This window comes from Euprymna scolopes, chromosome 26 (assembly GCF_053919585.1).
Source record: "Euprymna scolopes isolate OS-2025 chromosome 26, ASM5391958v1, whole genome shotgun sequence".
In the NCBI taxonomy this organism is placed as follows: domain Eukaryota; kingdom Metazoa; phylum Mollusca; class Cephalopoda; order Sepiida; family Sepiolidae; genus Euprymna; species Euprymna scolopes.
Window position 1 is genome coordinate 73,214,352 of NC_136507.1, and position 20,312 is coordinate 73,234,663.

The 20,312-nt window shown below is 35.6% G+C and overlaps 1 protein-coding gene across 3 annotated transcripts in view; it reads right to left on the reverse strand.

Moving 5' to 3' along the window:
• The window catches only part of LOC145248184 (rhomboid-related protein 2-like), a 333,868-nt gene that overhangs the window by 215,286 nt on the left and 98,270 nt on the right, over positions 1-20,312 (reverse strand). Inside the window, exon 1 of one of the 3 annotated variants that reach the window (XM_080110038.1) lies at positions 19,966-20,038. The exons of 1 other annotated variant lie outside the window; for it this stretch is intronic. The gene's annotated coding sequence lies outside the window, so the exon portion shown is untranslated. Of the gene's footprint in view, positions 1-17,097; positions 18,215-19,965; positions 20,039-20,312 lie in introns of those variants that run through there. One more of the 3 variants, XM_080110036.1, reaches the window with a different exon arrangement.

Consider the following 20,312-nt stretch of genomic DNA (forward strand, 5'->3'; position numbering starts at 1 on the left):
GTTGCCCACACATATGGTCTTTGCTAGCAGTATCTGCCGGAACAGATGGTGTTTATTTGCTCCCCCACCGAGCAAATTAGGCACAAGGCCGATTTTTAATGTGAGGAGTGAAGGGAGGGGGAAGGGAAAAAGGGGACCAGCTCCCGATAGGTGGGAAATGGGAGCTGGTTAAAGGTCAGGCATGTGGGGTTGCCCCCACATCTGGTCTTTGCTAGTCATAGCTTGCAGTATCTGCCGCAACAGATACTACACTTTGATCTTGTCCCGAAATACACACATTAGCAGAGCCTAGCCAGTATATAACACGTATAGCATAGCCATGCTTTGTTCCTTTTTAGCACTGTGTAGTACTGACTTTCTGCAAAGTTATACTTTCCAATTTCTTAAAGAGTGAGAAATCAAAGGAGCGCTAATAGCTTATGAGATTATTTTTACATATTTTACTAATCTCTCTCTTTCTCTCTATGATTTCTGTAAGCGTCTTCTTAACATGCGAATAAATCATCCTTTTAAAACAAGTGATATTTTATGATTGCTATTATGGCATGTATTCTTTAGAATCGTCTGATCCATTCCCTGCTTCCTTTGTTCCAGCTCGTTTGACTCGTTGGTCAATTCGCTGTTTTAATACCTCATTGTAATATAGCTTCGTATTCCAGTAGCTTCTTTCCAAGAACTGCCTGGTGCTACCAGATCAGGCTGTCTGAAGATGTTGGCTTCCTGAGACGAAATGCACCTGAAAAACGTTATGTTCTGCTAAACCAAAAACAAAAGCAACAACAACAACAACAACCCACTTTTCCTTCTCATTTCCCCCTTTTTTTTTCTATCTTCCCCCACTTCCTGACTGGTTTCCTAACTTAAAATGTACCAAACATTAATACTGTAACCCTTTTCCCTCTCCCATCGCAAAACTCATTCATGTTCTGCAGGGCAGAAAACAAAAAGGATAAAATCCACTAAAAAACAACCTAACCAAACACTACAAACTAGCAATTGAAGATACAAAAAAAAAAACTTGAAGAATAAAAATCTACAAAATAACTGGATGCAACATGAATACTATTTCCAAAATAATTGGATTCGGCATTAAATAACCCCAAAAGGGCCATAAAACAAAACAACCAAACCAAGAACTGCAGACTTGTGTAATTCTCTTCCTGCTCACTGTTGGAGTTTAGCTGACAGTGCAGAACCTACTTGATTTGAGACTCCTTTTTGGACCCTGTTAAGTGTTGAGACATTATGTTGAACAAAGATGACGGTAGTAGATCAAATCGGTTAAGAATCAATGCAGGCTCAAACCCGTACTGTGAAGGAGGAAAAGAACATAAAAAAACAAAACGTGATGTCTTTGCTGTTGCGCCCATCGTAAAACCTCTTTATGAATTTTCGGCCCTCCAACATCCTTTTCAGTTAAGGGGACCAAATCTTCACATTACAACCTCTTTGTCACAGACGTTGCTAGTCTCTTTCTACTCCATCGTTATTTCCATGGTAGATGCTTAGCTGAGCTCCAATCTCTGATTCATCTTTGTAAGACATTCACAGCAAAAACTCGTTTTCCTACCCCAACTGAAAAAAAAAAAATTTCCTTTCTTTCTTTGTGTGTTTAGAATCAGATAGAATTTCTACAAATAGAGCTTCTTCATAAGGGCTTTCCGTCTGTGGAACACATTACTATGGACTGCTTACCTGCAAGTTACAACATAGTCGTTTTCAAATCAAATATTAACAGATTTCTGTTATGAACCGTCCCCATAAGTTATTGAACTTATTTATTTTTATGGAAATCGCTCCAGATAAAGCATAAAGCCACTTAATGTAAGTAGATAACAATAAAGAAATGATTACCACAAAGACAAAAGATGCATATTGACTTTAGTCTTGAAAAGATCAACACTATAGATAGGAGGAAAACAGTCAGCAGGAAGAGAGTTCCATAAGCCTGTGGTTCTTGCAAAGAAGCAACTAGAATAGAAAGCTGTATTACAATAAAATATCAAAACAGCGAATTGATGGAGACCACTAGACTAACGAGTCAAACGAGCAGGAACAAAGGAAGCAGGGATCAGATCAGACAATTCTGAAGAACACATGTCATCATAATATTTATAGAAAAGACTGAGGCTAGCAACATCACATCCAAAAGAGAGAGAGAGAGAGAGAGAGAGAGAGAGAAGAAAAGGTGTGTGTGGGAGGGATAATCAAATTACAGATATGTTTCTACGCCTTATTAAGAACCCTCAAATTGGACAGAGATTCACTAGCTCAAATAACAGTACTCCATACATGGTCCGATAGATTTGTAGAGATAGAAAATAGCCTCAGGTGTGAGAAAATGATTAGAACGTTAAAGAGAACCGATTTTACGAGAACCATTTCCTCTATCATTCTCATAATGTTCTTCATCTCTCAACTGAGTCATTCCATCTCATTAATCATTATCCTCGAATGGCTTTTGGCCTTGATGACAACCATGTAGTAGATAGTATAAAGCACTATGAAGATGCCAATCAAATCGTGTTTGGGGTTAATTTGGATGGTGCACGACTTATGATGCGGTTCTTGAATTTTCATATTTATTTGATTTTTCATGGAAGATGCTAGTTTGCTATTTTGCTATTTAGCACATAAGAAAATATATAAAAAATTAATTACATCTTTTTAAGACATAGATAAAAAAAATAGAGGAAATAAAAATAGAAGCAACGAAAGAATATAAATTTATGGTATCCGGGTGTCGTGGTAATCCTTGTATAGAGTGATATAATGTGGACAGAGTCCGAATTTGTTGAATAAATCCACACTGTAGTTAGATTTTTTTTTTTTTTTATTATTACATTTTCACCCCATACAAGGCACATTGCCACTTTGGTGTAGGGGGCTACTTACAGGGGCAACAACTACTGGGGTACTATGTAGGGATTTGGGCAGCAAGATGTTGGTTCACGTTGCACTTGGACTTCTGCACGTCAGTAGAGTTGGGGAAGCAGGGACCTGGAATGGAATTCCAAAGTCTAGCGGTTCTGGGGAAGAAACTACTGGAGTAGAAAGATCTTTTACATCTAGGGATCTCTACAGTGTGGGGGTGGGATTTTGCAGCCTGTCGGGTCTGTCGAGGGTGTTCACGTCGTGGGGGCACAAGTGCTTGCAGTTCGTCACAGCATTCACCATTATAATACTTGTAGAACAGGCAGAGGGATGTAACGTTTCGTCGATGGGACAGAGGCAGAAGCTTAGATGCCAGTTCAGGGCCTATCAGGTTTGCGACTCTCTTTTGAACCTTGTCAAGGAGCGAGACACTAGTAGCAGATGCACCAGCCCAAATATGACAGCAATACTCCATACATGGGCGAATGGTTGCCTTATAGAGGTACAGGATAGTTTCGGGTGTTAGTAGTTTTCTAGCATGGTAGAGAGAGCCTACCTTCCTTGCAGCGGCCCTGGCAATGCCCTCGATGTAATTGTTCCAACTCATGTTTCCTGTGAACGTTAGACCAAGGAGCTTGAAAGACGTACTCTCAGATAAAGAGTCGTTGGCTATTGCTATAGGTGGTAGAAAAGGTTTCTTGTAATTATTAAATGAAACTAGTTTAGTCTTGGCGGCATTGAAGGTGACCATCCATTTTTGTCCCCATTCCACTACAGATTGGAGGTCATCTTCTAGTGTTTCTGCCATTTACCAAAATCTCATATCTTATTTTTCTTTCAACCCTTATTTTCTTTCTCTATACCCCTTAAAAAGATGTAATCTTTAATATATTTTCTATTTATGTGCTGAATAGCAAAATTATATTTAAACAGATTTAATATTTTGCTAATGACTTTCTTCTGAGGAGATGAGCCTACATCGAAAATCCACGGGTTAAGGAAATTACTTTGACAATTATATTTGTTTAAACAATAATTTTTTCTTGAAATATTATATTTTTCTGAATGACATTCAAATATAAAAAAAACTATAAATTTATATATATATAGTAAGTTATAAAATATATATGGCAATTAAGCTACACAGAATATTCCGTGTTTCATCTATGCTAGGATCCATCAGGCTTGTACAGGCTTGTAGCTTACTTGCCATATATATTTTATAACTTAATGCCTAGCTCTACCTACGTATTGAGCACTGTTGAAGTAAATACTTAAAGTTTACGCATAAATTTATACTTTCGTATATTAATTTATGTGATTAAATGAAGTAGTCATATATGCATATACTAGCAAAAGTACCCGTCGTTGACTGGGTTTAAAAAAAAAAGCAGCCTACAGAAAATGGATTCTGATTTATGAAAGTATTATAGGTTATGAAAAGGAAGGGTTGTAAAGAGATAGCTTCGAATTTGGGGGTATCAAAACAAAAGCAAAATATGAAAATAAAAATAAAATAGATAAACCCCATAATTTATTATAGGATACCTGTTCACACTGAAACACTTATCACAATGTTCTGTGGATCTATATTAAAAAACCTTGTTAAACTTTGTGACATATTTCCATTCTATGGAGGTAAGACACGAACGAACACACCATAATTTTATTATACCATATTTCTTCAAACTGAAACATAATTATCAAAGTATACTTACACAGATGGATATGAAAAGTCTTTATTAAAGTTTGTGCCTATTTTCATTTTATGGAGGCCAGGCGCGAACACAGACCCCACAATTTTATTATACCATCTCTATTTAAGTTAAAACATATTTATCAAAGTATTCTTATGTACCTCTATATCAAAAACACTTGTAAACGTTTTTTTTTTAATTTTTAAATTTTTTATTTCTATACTTTGTAGACCAGGCGCATACGCAGACCCCACAATTTTAATGAATCATAATTATACCAGATCAAACATACCCATTCCTGTGTCTCGATACATCTATGATTATATGTGATCAGTTTTCTATAATAGTCAACCATATAGGAGCCTATTCATGACCACACACACACACACACACACACACACACACACACAGCTTTATATTATATTATAGATATATATATATATATCTATAATATATTATATCTATAATGTAAAGCTGAACGTCTGTGATCTGGTATAATTATGATTCATTGAAATTGTGGGGTCTGCGTACGCGCCTGGTCCACAAAGTATGGAAATAAAAAGTTAAAAAAACGTTTACAAGTGTTTTTGATATAGATGTACATAATAATACTTTGATTAGTATGTTTTAACTTAAATAGGGATGGTATAATAAAATTGTGGGGTCTGCGTTCGCGCCTGGCCTCCATAGAATGGAAATAGGCACAAACTTTAATAAAGACTATCTGCGCAAGTATACTTTGATAATTATGTTTCAGTCCGACGGGTACTTTTGCTAATATATATATATATATATATATATATATTCAGGCAATAGAAATGGAAATGTTTACCAGGCAAAAGCAAGTGTAAACTTAAATCTAATATAAATATTAATATTCATATAGTAATCCCAACCAAATAAAAAAGCTCAATACAGAGCATTCGAAATATGAATATTGAAATACTCATATCTTTGGTTGTCTGGGACAGGCTTTTTGAAGATTATAATCCTATTTTATGACAATTGGTAAAACAGAACGTATATTTTCAAACCAATAAAATATACCCAAATTTGCCTACATTTGTATATATAGCATCCTGCAAGCCAGCTTCGGTTGTCTTCACCGTGGCCTTGCCAGGCCATTAATAGATAGATATACTACCTTTTTTTTTTTGGAAATTTTATAAGTTCCAAATCTCAGCGACTATTGATCAAAATTTAACACATGAAGGCTCGTTGGAAAGGTGGTGACTTGAATTGTGTAGTGAGCGATGTGCCATTTGCCCTTAAGGTCGCACATTAAGGGGATCATCCATCATCCATAGTCTATTTTTTGCACTTTTTTACAGCTATAAAATGTTTCAGAAATAGTTATTTGTTTTTCTAGTTTTGCATATGAATTACAATATGTCTGATATTTCCCCAAAACCTCTGGCCTTGATGATCTGAAATGATAGCAAGGGGAGACTTGATTCCAAATATTTCTCATATGTTATATCTCCCCTCTTTGGTTTTCATACATAAAGTAAATTTCACAGATTATTTGATACTGGAGATATTCACAATCGTACCCTGTTTCCAAAAGAGGGGAGATATAACTTGCTGTAATTTCAGATCATTTGAAACCATAGTAGCAAGTTTTAGTCTCCCCCCCCATCAATGTCAGAGGTTATATATATATATATATTACCATATATATTACCATACTTCCCCCTAAAATCCAATAAAACAGCTGGAATGTAATAAACGAAAAAGATGAGGAGCAGCGACCTGTAATTGATTTGTTTGGATAATTTATGTATTGCAATACTTCGTACTATGTATTTTCAAATCTGCATGGACGAAAGCAATCTAAACAAGAAAGAACAACACTAAACAAACAAACAAACAAACAAACAAATAAACCAACACACACACGAACAAACAAACAAACAAACAAACAAACAAACAAACAAACACAGCGAAACCAATTGTTAAACAAATGCAACTTCTTTCTTGACTATATATATATTTTTTTTTAAATAACATTTCTCTACAGATTTTCATAGTTTCATATTTCGTTGAAAAAAGGCGACAGATATTGCCGAAAATTTCCAATCTCACAATGGGAAAAGAAAAAAATAAATAAATAAAAGAGAAATTTAATAAACACAAACAACGAGTTGCAGCGATCTGTAATCGACTTGCTTTTGTGAGCTCACGTACACAATAATACGGAATTGAACTTCTCTTCACTTTAAATAAATAGGAAATTAATTTTTTTTTAGAGGAAATGATCAGCAAAATTGAAAAATAAATATCTTCCGTGTTATTTTTAGCTGAAACAAAATTGCCCGTTGAAGGCAAATCGTTTTTATCTTCTATTCATAAACCAGCTTCACGCTTTACTGAATTGTGGAGTCAACAGATCGAGTTTTTTTTTTTTTTTTTTATAATATGTGGGTTTAAGCAAAAAACAAAGTACTTACTTAATTGTCATGTCGAAAATATCAATATATCCAAATATTACAAAAATACACCGAGTTGAACAACTGTTATTGTGTTTTTAGTAAAAAAAAAAAAAAAGAAAAAAAAGAGTCTATCGCTATAGATTACAAATATAGGGAGTCATTAAAATCACGAAAAGAGAGATGAGTATTTCGCTTGTATTCGCAATTTTCGAGATGCTCACATCTAGGGAAAACACAATTTTCCTCAATTTTCGGTAAGAATTACTTTTAACAATAAATAAATTTCTACTCGATGAACTTTCGTAATTTTGGGATATATTACTATTTTCGACATAACAAGTAAGTACTGCTGTTTTTGCTTGAACCCACATAAAAATCTGATTATCTTAACAAGGACCGAATTGACTTAGTAGCCAACTATTCCAGATTATTATAAAACCACACGAATGCTTAAACTTATCTCCTGTAAAACAAAAATAAAACTAAAACTTTTTTTTTTTTTGGCAAATTTGAGAAAGGGAAGTTGGTAGGTGTTTAATTAATTTGAGAAAGGGAGTTGGTAGGTGTTTAATTAATTTGAGAAAGGGAGTTGGTAGGTGGTTAATTAAAGAAAATGGCTTTTAGAAATGGATCTAGCTCTGACCAGGTCTTTGTTTATCCATCTTTCGGTGCTTATTTTTAGAATTAAACCTATTCTTAAAAAAATAAAATAAAATAAATAAATAAATTGCAGAAATTTTTTTTATGATATACGCGTTTTTCTTTTTTTTTTTTTAATTTGAGAAAGAGGGTTGGTAAGTGAAGTGCGTTGTGTCAACAAAAAAAATTTCTGACTTTATAATCAGGTTATAGCAACCGCAATGCCCGGCCAGAATAAATTCTCGGCAGGAACATTTCATAGCGATCATCGCTTCAACGCTCACGCGTATGAAGAACGTGTAGGTACATGACGTTGTGATGCGACCACCGCACACATAAAACAAAAGGTACTATGTTACGCTCCCTTGTGTCCTAGTGAACAGGCTGGAAAGTTCGAGAAGGCATGTTTATAAAGATTTACCCGCTAAGAATCAAATCAGTTTCCTCTTCAATTTCTCAAGAGCAGCACAGGTTCAGAATAACTCCGTCTCCGGGAAACGTTAATCCCCCCTCCCCGGCCCGATATTACACGCAATGCACATGAACTTTAATACCCATCATGGAAAGTTACCACATCGAACGAGAATTTCAGTCTTCCTTTAAAACAATTTTATTTCGAATTACTGGTCTTATGCTATGAAGACACACACACGCGCGCGCATTCTCTTATATGATTTTTGGACTGTTATTCTCAAAAATAGCCACATGAACCTTTAAGGCCACGTACGGTTCTATGATCATAAAAAAATCAATAATTCCAAACCTCCAGCTATGCTCACAAAATCCTCACTCCATTAATACTTCATTTTGAACATTTCACACAAGAAAACACTTATGTTAGACAATATAAACTAATATTCCTAACATGTAAATAAATGTTTATTTCATGCTAATACAGTAATTTCGTGTTCTTTGTCGAGTGTCGTTATTTTTCGGATTCCATGTCAGGATGTGAATTGGTCAAACCTTTCTATTAATCAGCGATCCTGTTAAATTTACCTTTAATAGTCCCGCGGATATACTCCTATTTTCGACTTCAATAAAATTGCGACCCACGCAACTTCGGTCCTTTAAATTGATAAATCCCGATTATAAGTTGGTTATCCCACCAATCACCGCATTCTACAAGAGGTGACTTCGCTGTGAAACCGAAAACACATCCTACAAGTGGTGATCCTCATGTGAGTTCGGAATCTGAACACTCAGACGGAATACGGATCGCCCATTTCAAATAACGTCACTAATAAAATAATGACCGCGAACATTTACAGGGTTATTCAAAAATCAAGAGACTTTATTCAAAAATCAAGAGACTTTATTCAAAAATATAAATACTTTATTCAAAAATCAAGAGACTTTATTCAAAAATATAAAGACTTTATTCAAAAATCAAGAGACTTTATTCAAAAATATAAAGACTTTTTCAGATATAAAAAAAAAAATTATTTTTAAATTTTACCCTTAATGGTAGAATCAAATCAAGGTATGGAGAACAATATGAACTCGGATGGTTCTGCTAACAAGAAACCCAGAGTAATGATGAATGAATCTCTTTTTGAGTTAATAAAAAGGCTTGTTGGGCAAAATGTACCTGCAACGGAAATTATGCAGATGACAGGACAGAGCAAGTCTACTGTGTATAAAGCAGTTTCAAAGATAAGAGAAAATCCAGATTCCTCTTATTCTGAGAATTATGGAAAATCAGGGCGACCTACAACACAGCATCCTGACTTGGTAAACAAGGTTAAAAATATTATTAATGAAGACCAGTCGTTAACTCAAAAAGGGATTCAAACAAAGTTTGAAGAAAAATTTGGATTTACCCCGAATCAAACCTCCGTTTGCAGACTTTTGAAGGAAGCGGGGGTAACAAGAAAAAGGCTGAAGAGGAAGGCAGCTGTCGTTAACACGAATAATCACCGTGAAAAAATGAGAAAATACGCCAGGGCTTTTGTGGGATATCGAAACCGCGAAGTTTTGTTTCTGGATGAAACAGGCTTTAATTTGCACACATCCAAAAATTATGGATATTCGCAAATTGGTGTAAGCCCAGTTACTTATGTGCCCCCTTCTAAAGGACAAAACCTATCAGCCTGCTATATTATTTCACAGTTCAGCTTATCCTATTACAAACTGATTGATGGATCGTTTAATGGGGAGAGGTTTCTTGAGTTTCTCGTCGGGGCTGTTAATGAGGGTGTTTTAAGGAGAAATGTAGTCTTAGTAATGGATAACGCCCCAATCCACAAGACAATTGTTGTTAAAGAGTTTTTAGAATCTCACCAGATTGAAGTTGTATATCTTCCCCCCTACAGCCCCGACCTTAACCCTATAGAAATTTTTTTTAGTATGGTTAAGTCTAGATACTCGGCCATAAGACCTCGTGCTGTTACTAGGGAAGAATTAAAAATTAATGTTGGTAATGTTTTGGAAAACTTAAATGGGGAGGATGTGCAAATTTTTGAAAATCTCATAAGAAAAATGTGGGACCTAATCTACCAAGTAATAACAGGTGTTGAATAAATGAAATTATAAAGTCTCTTGATTTTTGAATAAAGTCTCTTGGTTTTTGAATAAAGTCTCTTGGTTTTTGAATAAAGTCTCTTGGTTTTTGAATAAAGTCTCTTGGTTTTTGAATAAAGTCTCTTGGTTTTTGAATAAAGTCTCTTGGTTTTTGAATAAAGTCTCTTGGTTTTTGAATAACCCTGTAATTAATTTAACCAATCATAACTCCTGCAGCACACCGACAGTGATCGAGGAATCACTGGACGATAGTGGTGGACTAAAACATCCATGCGACACATAATGGAGAACGACATCAAATTCGACTACGCTTGCGTTAGTAAAAGTCCCGCCTTTTTGGGCAGACGATCCTGCACTATGGATCGCACATGTGGAAGCCTAATTTTATACTCAAAGGATCCATAGCAAACTTACCAGACTCAACTACGTCATGGCTTCACTATCACACGATGTACTGGCTGTAGTGCGTGACTTAGTCATGGCCCCATCTGGTGCGATTACATACGACACTTTTAAGTCAGAATTGATTGAACGAACGTCAGATTCACAACAGAAACGCCTCTGCCAGAGATCCTCACGGAAGGGGATCTGGGCGATAGGAAGCCGTCTCAACTCTTGAGAAGGATGAAACAACTACTATGCGAGAACCCACTTCAATCGGACATTTTGAAGCAACTATTCAATAGACTGCCGTCCGGAGTCCAAATGATACTCACGCCCACTCGAGAGACGACACCAGTCAAAGGCTTAGCCGACCTTGCTGACAAAATTATGGGGGTCACAGCATCAGTCTCCCCAGTCAACCAAACCGAAACCCCGACCATCTCTCTTACCACACCTGAAGTCGACGAAGACAACATGGATGTCAGAGAGATGCTTAAAAAAAACAAAAACAAAAAAAAAAAAAACAAGCTAAACGCAGACAGGAGTTGAACAATAACATGTGGAATTCAACCAGGAAGCAGCATAGGCCATACTGTCCTTAACAGGACGACTTTCGTCGCCGACGTTCTGTGAGTCGACCAAGTATCCTCGTCGAGACTACAACGATGATACGCAATTATGCCAGTATCATCGACGTTTTGGAGAAAAAGCTGTGAGATGCCGAAAGCCCTGCGCATTCACACAAACATCTAAATCTATGGGAAACGGCACGGCCAAGTGGTAAATGTGACTGGCTTCATACGCGTCGCACTTTCTACGTCACTGACAGGAATTCAGGCATACATTTTCTCGTTGATACAGGAGCAGAAATGGGTGTTATCCCAAGCAAGCTGATAGAGAAATGATGAATACAGACACAGTTTCTTTTATAAGCCGCGAACCACTTCCCCATTCCAACCTCCGATCACAAATCAATGACGTTGGACCTAGGTTTGAAACGCACATTTCCATGGATATTTACGAAGAAGCTCCCATTTCCGATACTAGGGGAAAATCTCCTACACGATTTCTGCATACTTGTCGACGTCGAACGCGTAATAATGGATAACAAAAGCGGATCATAAGTGCAAGGCAGAATCAGCAAAAATAAGCCCAGTCGTATTAAAAACATGAAAGACGAATACACTAAAATATTTCGACGTTGTCTAAACATTATGTGACCTGTTTACATGGACGATACTGTCAAACATGACGTCACGCATCATATATAGACTCCAGATCCACCCGTAAACGCCCGCCCGCGCATACTCCGACCCGGCCGCTTAAAGGCAGCTAAACCAGAGTTCCAACACATGCTGGACCTAGGCATCATTCGTCCATTTCAAAGCAACTTATCGACACCGGTCCACATGGTCCCCAAGAAGACATCGGGTGACTGGCGCCTTTGTGGGGATTATAGGGCACTTAACAGCCGAACAGTACCGGATAACTATCCGATCTCTCATTTGCGTGATTTTTCCAATTCGCTCAACGGAAAATCAATTTTCTCCAAAATTAACCTTGTGCATACAATCAAATCCCTGTTGACCCCATTGACATCCCCAAGATCGCCATCACTACTCCATTAGGACTTTTTGAATTCATTAGAATGCCTTTCGGATTGAGAAACGCGGTCCAAGCTTTTCAACGGCCCATAGACGCAGTTACACGTGGATTGCTTTCGACGACTTATTAGTGGCAAGCTCGTCTACGGAGGAACATGTTCATCACTTGAACCAATTATTTCACAGGCTATCGGAATACGGCGTGATCATCAACTCTAACAGATGCGAGTTCGGTGTTTCGTCATTATCTTTTATTGGTCAAGAAAGGCATTCGTCCCTTGCCTGAGAAGGTTATAACTGTTGTCGATTACCCTGTTCCAACTTCTCTTCGTAAACTACGGGAGTTTCTTAGTTTAAATTTTACAGACGATTCTTACTTCACTGCGCCGAATTAGTACAGCCGGGACAACCCTTAACCGATCTCCTTCGGAACAGAAGAAAAAAAAATGAAGGGATTATATTAAGCGAACATGAATTGCCCTCTTTCTCAGTTTTAAAAAAGACCTTTGCGAACGCTACATTGTTGCTTTTTCCCCCAAGACAGCCGCGGCCGCGCCACTTGCGTTATTCGTAGACGTTTCCAACGTGGGCATCGGAGGAGGAGTGTTACAACAATTCGTTGATGGTTTATGGCAACCGTTATCCTTCTTTTCTAGAAGACTTCAAGATGCTGAAAGAAAATACAGTACTTTCGGTAGGGAATTGCTCGCTGCTTATTCCGCGATAAAAACATTTTCGATTTATGTCAGAAGGCTCAAATTTCACTATTTTTACCGATCACTGTCACATGCCTTATTCGCTAAGCCTGGCAAATATTCGCCTGTAGAAGATTGTCACTTGGATTACATCTCACAATTGTTCATCCATTTTTCGATGCCTATATAGAACTAAACTTATTTTAAAAAATAAATAAAAATAAATAAATTACAGAAAAATCTTGATAGTGTACACACCCGACACGGAACAAAAATGTCATATTCCAAGACTTACGTAAATTGATCAAGTAGTTTTATTATTAACTGGAAAAAAAAAAAAAACTTTTTTTTAGTAGTAAATTGTATCCATTATAAGACTGATTTTAATCTCGATAGTTCGAATTGAGTCATCTCCCCCTTATTTATAAAACATGGCGGTTGATCAAAACAATGCCTCGCTTTGTAATAAAATTCTATTTTCTTAATTAAAACAAAACTAATTAATCAATTTACGTATTTTTTGGAATACTATATCTTCGTTCCGTGATGGGTACGTATATCATAGTATTCTTTTTTTTTTTTTTTTTTTAAAGATTTTTCCTTGCTTCTTCGTTATTAGAGCGAACTCGAAAATCGAAATATTGAATTTCAAGCATTTCAGGTGAGGGCACCTCAGGCGATTAGCCTGAGACTAATCCCTTCTAAAAGACTGGGAGGGTGGACCTCCTAGAACTGCATATAACTAAACTTCCACTGCAAAATCAACAGGGACAAAATCCCTAGCCGAGTTAAAGATATGTGATAAGTATGAACTCGAGAGAAAGAGGGTTAAGAAAAGACCTGGCCAGAGATAGATTACTTTGGAAGTCGACTAAACTTTTTAAAATCATTCAATGCATGTTAGCATGTAAAAACGGACAAGATGATGATGATCATCATGGTTTTTGGCGATTTATCAAAGAGGAGATTCACTATCTGGTGCTTTAGTATTGTTGATGGAGACTATACATACGTGTAATATCATTGTGAACAATTATGGCAATATTAAAAAAAAAAAAAAAAATGAGTCAACAAGACATTCACAGCAAGAACTCGCCTTCTACTCCCACTACGAAGAACGTTCCTTTCTTTACTCAGTGTGTTTAACAACAAACGGAATTTCTATGAACAAAAGTTTTGGGGTTTGTTTTACAATCCACATAGATTCGAAAAAGTGATCAAAAATTCAAATATATAACAAATAAATGTTATCAAAGTCAAGATAAGTTACCCTTCTACCTATCTGGAGTAGGTTTTTAGTGGTTTTACTCACTTTAAAACTTTATCCGGTTCGAAAAACACGTCTATCGTTACATGACAAAAAAAAAAAAAAAAATGGCTGCGTATTGACACCTGAATATTCAAAGTTTTGAAAATAACACACACACACACACATATATATATATTCTTATATACGCACCTTCTATTGAATAGAAGGTGCGTATATAAAAACGACAGACAACCACAAAATTCGCGCATAAGCCTGAAGAGTCCTAGAGTGGATGAAACGCGGAATATTCAGTGTAGCTTAATCGCCATATATATTTATATCTTACAACTAGCTCTACCTACGTATTGAGCACTTTTGAAGTAAATACGCATAATTTATACTTTCGTATATTATGTGAGTAAATGTAGTTATATATATATATATATATATATATATATATGTATATAGTAATTTATAAAATATATATGGCGATTAGCTTAATCGCCATATATATTTTATAAATTACTAACTAGCTCTACCTACGTATTGAGCACTTTTGAAGTAAATACTTAAAGTTTACGCATAAATCTATACTTTCGTATATTAATTTTATGTGAGTAAATGAAGTAGTTTATATATATATATATATATATATATATATATATATATATATATATATATATACATATATATATACACACAAAATACTGTTAGAAACCCACCCAATATATGTAACAGTAACATATATTGGGTGGGTTTCTAACAGTATTTTGTATAATGTTTTTTAAAGTTATTATCAAACCTTTATATATTTAAGTGTCAGTTTCACGGCCATTTTCTTGTTCGCACCTATCGCTCGACACTATATGTTTTTCGAATCTATTAAACATTTGAAAGCTAGTAAAACCACTAAAAACTTCAAGATGGGTAAAAGAGTGGCTTATCTTGCTTTTGATAATATTTATTTTTTTATATATTTGAATTATTTACCTCTTTTTCGAATTTCTGTGGATTATAAAACAAACCCACGTTTTCTTCTATTACCAAAGAAACACATTATCATGGGCCTGCTTCTCTGCAGACTAAAGCATGGTCGTCTTCAAATCCAATCTCAACAAATGGTGCTTCTACAGAATTTGAGCCGAAGCAAACTGACTTTTGCCGAACGAAACTTAAAACTTAGATTTGAGTTAGGTTAGTTTTCTTAGAGTTAGCTTACCCCCCCCCCAAAAAAAAAGACAAACAAAAAACTATCAAAAACAGTTCGGTTCAAATTCTGTAGAAATACCCCCTAAATACAAAGGTCGTTTCACAAGTAAGGTCTCCTATTTTTTAACTAAAAAAGCTAAAACGTTGAAGAGTTACGAAGATAGGAGTGGTACAATTAAAACAAGCAATCTTTTGTGTTCCAGACTTTAATTTTCTACATAGTCACTACCATTCTCAATGCATTTTTGCCAGCCTCTTTTGATGCCTCACTCGTAAAAATTATTAGAGTTGGGTTAAACGTAGAGATAGTTTGGAGACTGGAGTGGTTGTATAAAATTATTTTTCATCATATACCTAAAAAATTAATCCATCTCATTTACCCTTATACTCGAGTGGCATTTTTTACCTTGATAAGTGTTGACTCGTTAATAAAATAAAAACACAATTGATAAAATATCCCATGAAAAGAAAAATAACAACTACAACAGCAGCAACAACAACAACAACAAAAACAATAAAAAGAAAAAGACGAACCCTACTTTGTGGGTACTTGTTCAGAATAGATACCACAGAATTTAACGGAGATTGCCGAGTTTTAGCGAAAAATTCGTACGATAAATCGTCCACACATATTTAGAAAACTCGACCCTTCCTGTAGATTTTGTTCTTTTGCCCATTTTTGGAGTAAGAAAGAGCACAACATCACCCTTCTTTTTTTCGGATAATATTTTGTAAAAATGGCCATTCCAATTTATCGGACTCGTTTACTCCATTTGTATCCCCCCCCCAAAAAAAAACAAAAAAACAAAACAAACACTGGGTTTAAAACCTAACCCTAATCCCCCCCCACACACACACACTAAAACCGGAAAGATTAATAAATATAAAAAATAAAGAAACCATTAATCGGTCTCCATCGGCCATTTAGCAGTCTCCCCTCCTGACAAAATGGGAAAATTATTAAATAAATCAAATAAATAATAATAGTAAAAAAGAAAGAAAAATAAAAGAAAAAGATTTGTACTTATACGGATCGGATCGTGCTATTTCTTTTTAGATAGGATTTTCAAATATTAAATTAAATTTTTACAGTATTTTGCGTTTATTAAATAGTTAGGTGAAAACACAGAAGTTGAAATGGACCCCCCCCCTACTCAGCATGTTAAGAACGAGTTCTTAAATGATAATATTATTTTCAGAACGGTCCGTTTTCTGCATAAATACGAAAATATAATAAATAATTTTTTTTTTCTGGCAAGCAAGAAAAAAAATTAAACAAAAAAACAAAACCTCACAATAAATTGTTTCCAATATATAAATAATATTATTCAGTTCACCAAGCGTTAGGGTAGCTACGTATGTCAAGACTCGGGAATCTCTCCAGGTACTGGACTGGACTCCTTTGGATGTATTTTATGCATTAGCACTACCACTGAGGAGGTGCGCTTTAAAGGCTTAATATAAATTCTGTAAAATTACGCGTGCAAATAGACAAGATTCATGAATATTTTAACTTGTATTGTTATTGCTCCTACTGTTCTGAAACTAACGAAAAAAAAAATGACAACAAGGATAGGTGAATACAAAGAAGCGGTCATCAAAGAACGTGTTTCCAACCTGATAACTTAACCAGAGATATAAGTAAAATAAAAATTACATATATAATCCGACCAATAACGCATTCGTATGTGTGTGTGTGTATATATATATATATATATATATATATATATATATATATATATATATATATATATAACCGGGGAACATGATTCTTTTTCAATCTTCACTTACCGTTTTGCCCATAAGCACGATGACCAATGCTGCTTGGTTCTAGCATTGAGAGACATGATAGCTGGTACGTCCTTTTTATGTCCTGTGGCCTCCACTGGACTGGACACGTTCCTTGCAGCAATTACACCAACTTTCGTTATTTTCCTTTCTTTTTAAACGGAGATCATTTTTAACTATTGATTATCACAAAGCTATTTCTGTTTGGTGAAAACTACAGATGAAATCATAAAAATAAAATTAAAAACAAAAAAACAAACTTTCTTCTTCTTCCTCTTCTTCTTCTTCCAAATTCGTTAATAGCACGTAACAGGTTCGCTCAATCAGTTAAACGTTAACAAACAGTCGCATGTTCACGAAAAAATGCGAATTGTAAACGATACAAAATGGTTAAAACACAAAAAAAAAAAAAAAAAAAAAACACAAAAACAAAAACTAACAAAAACTAACGAAATTGTTGCTTCTTTTCCTGAATCTAAAACACCCTCAAGGATCAACTTGAAAAAAACACAAAAAAGGGCAATTCTTGAAAATCGTAGAGTCCATTCATAGCGGGAATTGCAAGAGAAAAATCAACTCATCGCCAAGAAAAGAATTGCTGGAAGAGAAGATATAGCGTCTCTTGTACGTGCAGTAAAAGCATGGTCACACTAGCTATTATAATTGCAATAGCAGTTGTAGCAACCAATAATTCTACTGTTCGAACTGGCAGCTTAAACTAATATGTACTTTTACGGACGCTTACTGTTATTTGATTATGTAGACATTTCTATTTATTGTAATAATCAGATCTGAATTCTCAACGCACTTGCTCTGTTAGCCGGACGACGTTTAATGTCATCGTTAATTTCGTCATCACGTCGTCTGCTTCTCCTCGCGGTCGTCGTCACCACACGCACACACACACACACACACACACACGCACACGCACACACACACATGTACACACACACGCGTGCGCGCACACACACACGTACGCACGCACACACACACACACACACACACACACACACACCGACTTCCATTGCTACTATGGCCGAACTGGCTATTGCTAGCACTGTCTTGGTTGTTGTTGCACATGTTCACAACAAACATCGCTGCACAAACCGCATCAGTGCACGTCACGTATGTTACAACCTGTCCTTTTAGAAAATACCAATAACAAATGCACGTTGTTTTTGTTGGTGTTTTTATAAACAAAAATTATTAAAAAAAAACAAAAAAAAACGATACGTTAATTTTAATTTATAAAGACAAAAGATATATGTAGACGGGCAAAACATGATCTTTTTTTTTTTTTTTTTTTTAGTATGACAATGAGAGCTGTAGCAGTTGTTGGTAAAGGCCAGGGGAGCTCCATTTTGCGCCCCCCCCTCTAATAACCGCGCGCTTTTGGTTCGTTAGTTTTTGTCGCCTCTCTATTTTTACTTTTCTCCCCACGAGGGTGAAAGTCACAAGGTCTTTTTATTTTTTAATGTGAAAGATATACAACACCCCGAAAACGAGTACTTTGGATAGGACAAAAATTTCCAAAATTGCCTCAGTCGAGAAAGATCTCTTTTGGTCTGACCGAGGAGAGAACAGCTGCTACACTTTGATCATGGCCCGAAAACCAAAGAGTATGTTTGTTACACCGGGCGAGTCAGAAGTAAGTGGGCGGTCCAAAAGGGAGCAAATTACTATTTAGCAAAATACTCGAGGTTATGGTGTATATATATATATATATATATATATATATATATATATATATATATATATATATATATATAAAATGTCATTATTTTAACTAAAAATCGGACAGTAAAAGGAATAACTATATTATTGTGACCAGAGTTGCGGAGTCGGCGTAATAAGTTTTGGAAAGAGACTCGTAAGAATGTCAAACGTCTGAGTCAGATTTTTTTTTTTAAGTTATCGAATTGTAAAACACGTTCTTTGATAACCGGTTTTCTTACCATTTTTGTCTTATAACGACTGTTGTCATTTTTTTCTTGTTGGTTTCGGAACAGTAAGAGCAACAATAGCAACAATACAAGTTAAAATGTTCGTAAATCTTATCTCTACACCCGTAAAGTTACAGATTTATATTAAAACATAATTCGGTGCTTATGCATAATAGACCTCCAAAGAATTCCAGTACTTAAGGAAATTTCCGAGTCTTACCGTACGTAGTTACCCTAACGCTTGCGAGCAGAATAATATTATTTATTTATTCGTTTTTTTTAAACAATTTACTGCGAGTTTCTTTCTTGCTTGCCCAGAAAAGGATGTTATGAATTGTCTTTTTTCTTTGAATTTATGCAGAATACGGACCGTGCTGAAATAATGATGTTATTATTTAGAAACGCATTTTTCACATGCGGAGAGGCTAGGTTTTTTTTTTCTTTTTTCCTTTCTTTCTTTTTTCTTTTTTTTTTTTACTATACTGACTGCACTTACACCTAACTACTTAATAAACAAGTGATATCGTGACACTTGAATTAAACTTGAAAGTTCTATCTAAAAAAAAAAAAAAAAAAAAAAAAAAAAAAACCAGCACGCGTTTACTGATTGTAAGATTTTAAAATAAGGAGTTTTGGAGTCTAATAATTTCGAATTGTCGGAGTCGAAGGCGGTGGGGTTAATTTTTGGAAAGGTAGGAGTCGGAGTAGGATTTTACATCTTCCGACTCCGCAACCGCGGTTGAGGCACTGAGACTTGTAGCAGGTGTTGATAAAGAGAAGCCCCCCCCCTTGCTAATTTAATAAAAATAGAATAAAATAAAATTACAACCGAGCACTCCTGACGCATGGTTCCTCAAATTTTTGTCTATTGTTTGCTTATAGTGGGCGAGTCAGAAGTAACGAGGCAATAAAAAAAAAAGAGTCATACTTATCAAAGAGTTTCATGATAAAGATGTTCGAACGAAACATGTTTTGACTTTACCCCTTCCTCTTCGTCACTTCTCACACACACACACACACACACACACACACATTGCTATAATTCATCCCAAACAAGGTACAGAAGGGGCTACTATTTGGGGCCAAATCTACAGGGACACTACGTAGGGAGTTGAGCAGCGAGGTGTCTTTTCACATTACACTTGAATCACTGCATATCATTAGAGCCAGGAAAGCAGGGAACTGGAAGGGAATTCCAAAGTCTAGCAGTTCGAGGGAAGAAACTATTGGAATGGAAAGCTTTCCGGCATCTAGGGATCTCTATAGTGTAGGGGT